Here is an 8044-nt window from a genome sequence, read left to right as displayed (position 1 = left end):
CCGGCTTCAACATTGTATTTTTAAGATTTATCCACACTGTGGTATGCAGTTGGCGTTTATCCATTTTCATTACTCTATTGTTTGACTATGTCATAAACTAATCCTTCCTGGTTTGTTTGGCATTTGTTTTTATTTCCAGTTTTTTATTAGTGAGTGCTATGATTTGAATGTTTTTTGTGTCCTCCAAAATTAATTAATTAATTGAAAAATATAGGCTGGGTGTGGTGGCTCACTCCTATAATCCCAGCAGCTTGAGAAGCTGAGGCCAGCAGATTGCTTGAACCTAGGAGTTTGAGATCAGCCTGGGCAACATAGTGAGACTCCATCTGTTAAAAAATACAAAAATTAGCTGGGCATGGTGGTGTGCACCTGCAGTCCTAGCTACTCTGGAAGCTGAGGTGAGAGGATTGCTTGAGCCTGGGAGGCAGTGGTTGTAGTGAGCCAAGATTATGCCACTGCACTCTAGCCCGGGTGACAGAGTGACACCCTGTCTCAAAAAAAAAGAAAGGAAAGAAAAAGATGGTAAAGCAAGAAATCAATCATTTTAAACTGTTACAGAGCATAGAAATGGAAGTAAAATGTCCATATTATTTTATATAAAGCCCACATAACACTGAAATAATACACGACAATGACTTCACACAAAAATTATTTCTTAAAAAATTATTTGGTTGACAGGGTCTCAAGATGGCTGCCAGGCGGCTGCTTCCTGACAGAAGAAAAGATATCGAGTGGGCTGGTACCTCCTGGCCTAAATGAAAGTGATGTTGAGTCAAACTCTGAAGATGAAGCTACATTGGAGAGCTCTAGGCTTAACTTACAGGAAGATAAAGAAGATGGGAACCTCAGAAAAGCAGAAATCATAGACTTCACAACAGATGAAGCAAAAAGTGAAACAGAGTCAAATGTAAATGCCTAAGAGGAGTGTCCTTCTGGAATTCCCTTAGATATGTGGAATTGAACAGTCCTCAAATGCAGTCCAGTGGAAGGAGCTTCCTCAGTATTTTGGAGTCAATGATAGGTTTGACCCCTCTGTTAAAAGGAAAACGGTTGAGAAGGCCTCAAAAAGAGGATAGAGCAGGCTGTGGAGGAGTGGAATATTGAGAAGGCTGAGGATCTCAGCAACCAGCTAGCTACTCGAGAGCTTGGTGTAAAAATTGCCAAAGCAGTTGTCTGCCACAATTTTGTAAAAGCCAAAAATGGAGACTAAAAATTCACAGGACTGCCCGAAAAAAGAAGAAACTCACGTGGGGGTTTGAAGCAAAGAAGAGATGGGCAACCAAAAGCAACGTGGGATATATGTAACTTGCCAGAATGCTTGAAGACATTTGTAGACTCAAATGCTCAATTTACCGAGAATGTTTTCCTGCCTATGTTAAATGTCAGAAAATTGATAGCACTAGAAAAGAAATAAGCATAAAATTTGGGAGTTTGATTATCAGCTCTTTTCAATCTTTCTCTAAGGACTTTGTCCTATTGAAGTGAATAAAACGAAGCATTCTGTTATTTTTATAAGAAATGTAAGAAAAAATATAGAAAAACAGAAAGGATTTTGTTTATTTGTATAAACCCACAGTATAAAATCAGTTTTTCGGCCAGTTGCTGTGGCTAATGTCTGTAATTCCAGCACTTTGGGAAGCCGAGGTGGGCGGATCACTTGAGTCCAGGAGTTCGAGACCAGCCTGGCCGGCATGGTGAAACCTCATCAGCCGGGTGTGGTGCCACATGCCTATAGTCTCAGCTACCTGGGAAGCTGAGGCAGCAGAATGACTTGAACCCGGAAGGTGGAGGTTGCAGTAAGCTGAGATCGCGCCCTTGCACTCCAGCCTGGGCGACAGACCAGACAGACTCTGTCTCAAAAAAAAAAAAAAAAAAAAAAATCAGTTTTGCTGCTTTTCATTTATTTAGTTTAGCATAACCAGTGAGCTTCTTGTACTTTCTTTTTTTTTGAGACACAGTCTCACTCCCTGTGTCACCCAGGCTAGAGTGTGGTAGCATGGTCTTGGCTCACTGCAACCACTGTCCCCTGGGTTCAAGTGATTCTCTGATTCTCATGCCTCAGCCTCCCGAGAAGCTGGGATTACAGGCAAGCACTACCATGCCTGGCTAATTTCTTTTTGTATTTTTAGTAGAGTCAGGGTTTTGCCATGTGGGTTAGGCTGGTCTTGAACTCCTGGCCTTATATGATCCACCTGCCTCGGCCTCCCAAAGTGCTGTAATTACAGGCATAAGCGATCATGCCAGCCTTGTACTTCCTTATCTGTACCCAGCATAACTACACATTTACTGGAGCTGTGTTTTTAAGATTGATAATTGTTTATAACGGATTAGTCATAAGTGCCAAAAAGTCTCAGTTGATACTGTCTTTACAAATGATGACTTGACCTTAATGTCATAAAAGTAGTTACTAATTTTTTTACTGAAGGCAGTAGACTTGATATTTCAGAATTGCATAGTAAAAGCAGTTTATTAATTTTTGTGTACTTTCAGATAAACTATTACAATAAAGAAAGGTGACAAATGTTAAAAAAAAAAAAAAAATTCCATCATGGTTACTGCCTGAGCAAGTTGGAGCTGTGGGTGAGGGTTTCCTGGAATGGGGACAAGTTGGTTCCAGATGGTTTTGATACACCTCATTCTGCAACCCTCCTTTTCATACTCCAGCCCTATAAGAAACACATGGTTTGGAAGTGGTACTAGGAAAACTTCCTCTTCTCTTCTTCAGACTTGTTTCCTTACTTCTTTACTACTTTGGTCAGTATAACGTGGCAGCTGCCTCTGAGGGGTCAGTCATTCTCCTTCAGTTCACTCACAGATTATGAGCCAGGTAATCTATTAAAACCCTCTAAATGTTCTTTTTTCATCCAGAATCCCTTTCCAGGAAGATGTCTCTTCTTGTACTTTGTGAGATTCTATTCAAAATAAGGATTTTGAAAAGCTCTGACATATTCATGGGAATCTAGAGAACAAGTGCATGGTCAAGAAAAATATGAGAAAACCCTAAGCTCTCACCTCTGCATGACCTTCAGTCTCTATGCAAGAAGAAATTGAAGACAAAGGCAGAGTTGTAAACTGCCTAACTGAACTCTGAAGGCATGTCCCAACAGCACACACAGGCTTATCTATAAAGACTGGGAAATTTTACTGTTTTTTTGTCCCAGGTGTTTAAGGAAATCTCTTGTCCAATCACTAGCTGATCATTAAGCTAATGGAACAGAGTCTTCTGTGACCATACACACAGACACACACACACACACATGCACACACAAAGAGTTTTCAAAATTAGTTCAGAAAAGGCACTAAACAAGCAAACAGCAACAATTACAACAGGCAGGAACAACGAACCCAAGAAAAATCTGATTTCCAGAGTTGCCAAATTATAATATTCAAAATGTCCAGTTTTCTACAAAAATTACGAGGCATGGAAAAAACACAAGAAAGTATGGCCCCTACAGAAGAAAACTGACAATTGATAGAAATTATTCCTGAGGAAGCCCAGACATTGGGCTTACTTTTAAGAGACTTTAATTCAACCATTTAAAATATGCTCAAAAAGCTAAAGGAAACCATGTACAAAGAACTAAAGAAAACCATGAGAATATCTCACAAATAGAGAATATCAATAAAAATATCAAACTTATAAAAAAGAGCCAAATATAAATTCTAGTGCTTAAAAGTATTACTGAAAGGACAATTTTATTAGAGAGACTCAACAGCAGATTTGAGCGGGCAGAAGAAAGAATCAGTGAACTTGAAGATAAGTCACTGAGATTACTCAGTCGGAGGAGCATAAAAAAGAAAGATATAGAGTAACGAGCAGACTTTTAAAAGACATCACCAAGTATACCACAACATATGCATAATGGGAGTTCCAGAGGAGGTAGGGGAGTCTAATAGAAAGAATACTTGAAAGAAATAATGGGCAAAAACTTCCCAAATTTGATGGAAAACATTAGTCTATACATCTAAGAAACTCCAAGTAGTATAAACTCAAAGAGGTCCACATTGAAACATGTTATAATTAAACAGTTCAAAGATAAAGACAAAGATAGAATCTTGAAAGCAGCAAAAGAGAAGCAGTTTAACACAGAGAAGTAATGCTTAATAAGATTAGCAGCTTATTTCTCACTAGAAAATGGAGGTAAGGAGGCAATGGGATAGACCATTAAAAGGACTGAAAGAAAAATAGCTGTCAGCCAAGAATGCTATATCCAGCAAAACTATCCCTCTGGAATGAAATAGAAATTAAGAAATTTCCAAATAGAAACAGAGAGTTTGTCAATAGTGCCCTATAAGAAATGTTAAAAGGAGTCTCTCATGCTGAAATGAAAGGACGGTAGGCAGTAATTTGATTCCACATAAAGAAATAGAGAATACTGGTAAAGGTAAATATAAAAGTCAATATTAATGTATTTTTGGTCTGTACCTCTTATTTTTTTCCCATATTATTTGAAAGGCAACTATATAAGTAAAAATTGATGATATATATCTATGATAGGCACAAATGTGTAAAGATGGAATTTGTGACAAGAGCAACATAAAGATGGGGGTAGAACTATATAGTAATGAAGTTCTTATACTGAAACAGTATTAATCTAAACTAGATTGTTATAAATTAAATGTTAATTTTAATCCTCAGGACAACCACTATGAAAATAACTAAAAAATATATAGTAAAAGAAAAGATGAGGAAATTAAATAGTTTATTAGAAAATATTAGCCAGGCATGGTAGCTCATGCCTGTAATCCCAGTACTTTGGGAGGCTGAGGCGGGTGAATCATTTGAGCCCAGGAATTCAAGACCTGCCTAGGCAATAAGGCAAAATTCCATCTCTACAAAAATACAGAAATTAAGCTGGCATTGTGGTGTGCACCTGTAGTCTCAGCTACTTGGGAGGTTGAAGCAGGAGGATCACCTGAGCCTGAGAAGTGGAGGTGTCAGTGAGCCAAGATTGTGCCACTGCACTTTAGCCTGGGTGACAGAGCAAGACCCTATTGCAAATAAAGTAAAATAAAATAAAATAAAAAATATATTTAACACTAAAGAAGGCAGTAATAAGGAAATAGGGAACAAAAATGGTATGAAACACAGAAAACAAATAGCAAAACAGCAGAAGTAAGTACTTCCTTAATTACTTTAAATGTAAATGAATTAAACTTTCCAATCAAAAGGCAGATATTAGCAGATGAGTTTTTTAAAATGATGTAACTATGTGCTATCTACAGGTGATTCACTTTACATTCAAAGATACAAATAGGCTGAAAATGAAAGGATGGAAAAAAAGTATACCACGAAAACAGTAACCAAAGGGAGTGGGGGTGGCTATACTAATATTGGAAGCAATAGACTTTAAGACAAAAATTGTTACAAGAGACAAAGAATGACATTATATAATGGTAACAGGGATACTCCATCAAGAAACATAACAATTATAAAGATATATGCACCCAACAACAGAGCCCCAAAATATATGAAGCAAAACCTGAAATAATTAGAGAAATAGATAATTAATAACAGTTGTAGATTTTAATATTCCACTTTAAATAATAGATAGAACAACTACACAGAAGATCATCAAGGAGGCCGAGTGTGGTGGCTCACACCTGTAATCTTAGCACTTTGGGAGGCTGAGGCAGGCAGAGACCTGAGGTCAGGAGTTCAAGACCAGCCTAGCCAACATGGTGAAACCCTGTCTCTACTAAAAATACAAAAATTAACTGGGTGTGGTGGCAGGTGCCTGTAATCCAGCTACTCGGGAGGCTGAGGCAGGAGAATCACTTGAACCCAGGAAGTAAGGGTTGCAGTGAGATGAGATTGTGCCATTGCACCTCAGCCTGGGCAACAAGAGTGAAAACTCCATCTCAAAAAGAAAAATTAAAAAAAAAAATCATAAGGATATAGAAGACTTGAAGAGTACTATAAACAAACTAGACCTAACAGATATTTATGGAGCACTCCACTCAACAATGACAAAATACACATTCTTCTCAAGTGCACATAGAACATTCTCCAGTATAAATCAGAACACAAAATAAGTCACAATAAATTTTAAAAGATTAAAATCATAACAAAGTATGTTTTCTGACCACAATGGAATAAAACTAGAAATCAATAACAGAAAGAAACCTGAGAAACTCATAAATATGTGGAAATTAAATAACACACCCTTAAATAACCAATGGGTCAAAGAATAAATTGCAAGGTAAATTAGAAAATATTTTGAGATCTATGAAAACTATAATACAACATGCAAAAACTTATGGGATTTAGTAAAAGCAGTGCTTAGAGGGAAATTTATAGTTGTAAATGTCAACATTAAAAAAACAAAGGTTGCAAGTGAATAACATATCCTTCTACCTTAAGAAACTGGAAAAAGAAGAACAAACTGAATCCAAAACAAGAAGAAAGAAGGAAATAATAAAGATTAGGGTGGAGACAAATGAAATAGAGAACAGAAAACAATAGAGAGAATGAGCAAAACCAAAAGTTAGTGTTTTGAAAACATCAACAAAATTTTTAAAAATCAACAAAATTGATGAATCTTTATCTGGACTGAATAAGAAAAAAAAAGAGAAGACCCAAATTACTAAAATTAGGAATGAAAGTACAAACATTAATAATGACCTTATAAAAATAATAATTTTAAAAGATTATAAGAGAATACTATGAACAACTGTATCCCAACAAATTACACAACCTAGATGAAATGGACAAATTCCTAGACAAATAAGCTACCAAAACTTATTTAAGAAGAAATAGAAAACATAAATAGATCAATAACAAGAAAGGAGATTGAATCAGTAACTAAAATTTTAAAAGAAAACTTCAAACAAAGAAAAACACAGGATCAGATGGCTTCACTAGCAAATTCTACCAAGTGTTTAAACAGTTAACACTATTTTTTCCTCAAACGCCTCCCCTAAAAAGAAAAGGATGGAACCCTTCTGAACTCATTCTGTGAGGCCAGTATTATCCTAGTACCAAAGCCAAAGATATCACAAGACAAGAAAACAAGAAACCAACATCCCTTATGAATATAGATGCAAAAATTCTTAACAAAATACTAGAAAACCAAATCCAGCAGCATATTTAAAGGATTATATACCATGACCAAGTGGGATTTATCTCCAGAATGCAAGGATGGTTCAACAGACGAAAATCAAACAGTGTACTACACTATATTAAAAGATTAAAAGAAAAAACACATAATCATCTCAATTGATGCAGAAAAAACATTTAACAAAATCCAATACTCTTTCCTGATTAAAAAAAAAAAACCCATAACACTCAACAAACTAGAAGAGAACTTCTCCAACCTTATAAAGGGCATTATATTAGCCTGTGTGGGCTGCCATAAGAAAACACTACACACTGGTTGACTTAAACAATAGACATTTATTTTATTCCAGTTCTATAGGCTAGAAGTCCAAAATCAAAGTCAGGGTTTATTTCTGGTGAGGGCTTTCTGGCTTGTAGATGGCTGCCTTCCCACTGTGTCCTCACATGGCCTTTTCTTTGTGCTCATGTGAAGACAGAGATATCTCTAGTGTCTCCTCCTCTTCTTTCTTTTTCTTTTTTTTTTAAGACAAGGTCTCATTCTGTTGCCCAGGCCAGAATGCAGTGGTGTGATCATGGCTCATTGTAGCCTCAACCTCTTGAGTTCAAATGACCCTCCCACTTAAGCCTTCTGAGCAGCTGGGACTACAGGTGCATGCCACCACACATGGCTAATTATTTTTAAAATTTCACACTGTCATACAGGCTAGCGTGCAGTGGTGTGATCTTGGCTCACTGCAACCTCTGCCTTCTGGGTTCAGGGGATTCTCATGCCTCAACCTCCCGAGTAGCTGGAACTATAGGTGCATGCCACTATGCCCAGCTAATTTTTTGTATTTTTAGTAGAGACATGGTTTCACATGTTGGCCAGGCTGGTCTTGAACTCCTGACCTCAGGTGATCGGCCCACCTTGGCATCCCAAAGTGCTGGGATTGCAGGAGTGAGCCACTGAGCCAGGCCAAGGCCCTCTCTTTATGATCTCATTTA

General features: G+C 37.2%; 1 pseudogene; it reads left to right on the top strand.

The window, feature by feature from the left end:
* The first annotated feature begins 631 nt into the window (after positions 1–631).
* Positions 632–1431, top strand: LOC123574592 (protein FAM204A pseudogene; annotated as a pseudogene).
* The last annotated feature ends 6613 nt before the right edge of the window (positions 1432–8044 follow it).

Source organism: Macaca fascicularis, chromosome 7 (assembly GCF_037993035.2).
Source record: "Macaca fascicularis isolate 582-1 chromosome 7, T2T-MFA8v1.1".
NCBI classification, from domain to species: Eukaryota; Metazoa; Chordata; class Mammalia; order Primates; family Cercopithecidae; genus Macaca; species Macaca fascicularis.
This window is presented reverse-complemented; position numbering and strand designations above follow the sequence as displayed.